At 37.0% G+C, this 1,599-nt stretch overlaps 1 long non-coding RNA gene across 3 annotated transcripts; it reads left to right on the forward strand.

Annotated features, from left to right (window-relative positions):
• The first annotated feature begins 16 nt into the window (after positions 1-16).
• LOC140966429 (uncharacterized) lies at positions 17-1,593 on the forward strand. 3 transcript variants are annotated; one of them, XR_012173353.1, is made up of 3 exons: positions 17-150; positions 736-832; positions 1,140-1,593. It is a non-coding gene; the product is annotated as an uncharacterized lncRNA (long non-coding RNA). The 3 variants fall into 3 exon arrangements; XR_012173354.1 differs by having other exon boundaries at positions 1,173-1,593; XR_012173355.1 differs by having other exon boundaries at positions 1,176-1,593.
• Positions 1,594-1,599: the final 6 nt, after the last annotated feature.

The following is a 1,599-nucleotide window of genomic DNA, read 5'->3' on the forward strand; positions in this document are numbered from 1 at the left end:
ATAAAATATAGCACCACTAAACAACAAATAAAAATTTTACCATGGAAAGAAAAAGGCGGTCTCTTTGCCCCTAGAACCTCCCATATCTCTCTGCCCGAAGAATCGGATTCAGTGTACTGGCTGGGTGAAGCGAATTCTACACTGTTCGTGGTGAGTTTCTGGAGATCTTTTGTTGCAGAGAATCTGTCAGCTGTAGCTGCGAGCTTTTTCATGTTTCTTTTAACGGGTTTCTTTATTGTTTTGAGCTTTGGATCGTGGGATTCAATTTGCAAGTAATTTTTTGTTTGATTGCTGAGAGATTGAAATAATAGTTAAAGTAAGAAAACTGGGGGATTTTTTTTCCTCTCCTGTGTCGAGATGGATTTTTTTATTCAGTTTCCCTTTTTAAAATTTTTTTTATGATTTATTAATATATATAATATCTCTTGTTACTGCCTAACGCTAAATATTGTTAAACATCGTGTTGATTGAGCTACCCCTTAGTTTTTCTCATTTCCTTTGTGGAATTACAGAGAGTTTTGCAACTGAGTGTGACAATCGAGGGGTGCGATTAGTATATCCGAGTTCAGCTGTTTTCGTCTTTATGAATTTGTGTTTATCAGAAAAAAGACATTTGTTTCTGTTTGTTTTATTTTCAATTGGATTATATGAAGGCAGCCAAAATGATGGATTTAGTGATTAGCCTCTACTTTCTTCTGATTTAACTGTTTCTTTGATGTAATTGGAAAACATCAGTCATGGAGGCATTTGAGTCATAAAGATGAAGAGAACAGCACACAGTTTTAGGGTGCATTAATGGATTGAATGAATGTCGGACTTGTGCATGTATGAGGTATTTTTCTTTCCCCCTGGTCAGGCTATCTCATATACTCCAGTTTTTGGATTGTCGGTTATGTATTGTGTATGTTATGGGAGGCACAAGTTGAGAGGTGAATACATGATTATTCATTGGACTGAAGTTTTAGTTTATGTGAAATATGGTATGCTTTTCAACAAGGTGTCACCACTAAAACTTGAGCTTAAACATATTTTAGTTGAAGATATAACCTGTTTCTACAAGTTATAGTTGATGTGAAATATAGCATGCTGTTTCAACAAGTTTTAGTTGAATATATAACCTGGGATGAAATTTACTGCAGCTCTGATCTTGTAGTACCCTATCCTGGTTTTAGTAGGGTGATGATCCTTCCATTCCAGGTGAGGGCTGAAAAAGAACTGGCTGTGACAATTATTCACAGTAATACTTGAGATTGCTCTGCTGCTAGATATGCTGGTCAGGGAAAGCAACGAAGGTATTTTCAACTCTGAGTAAAACGAGAAACATGAAGTTGGAACAAGGTTCATGGTCCTCCCCACCAAATGGTGCATTCCCATCTTCATCTGACAGTAGCTCAGTAAAAGAAGTATCGAGTTTCCCTTCTGAAAACACCAGGGAATCTGGGTTCAAAGCTCATAATAAAGACCCCAACGGTGGAGAGAACTGTGAGAAGAAAGATATCATTTTCAGTGATGAGAGCAATGCAGCTGATGCCTACTCTTTTAGTGATGATCTTGGTGACATAACTCAAACAAGCAACGATATAGATTTCTTTGAGAACT

The sequence above is a fragment of the Primulina huaijiensis genome, unplaced genomic scaffold (assembly GCF_012295235.1).
Source record: "Primulina huaijiensis isolate GDHJ02 unplaced genomic scaffold, ASM1229523v2 scaffold206256, whole genome shotgun sequence".
Classification (NCBI taxonomy): Eukaryota; Viridiplantae; Streptophyta; class Magnoliopsida; order Lamiales; family Gesneriaceae; genus Primulina; species Primulina huaijiensis.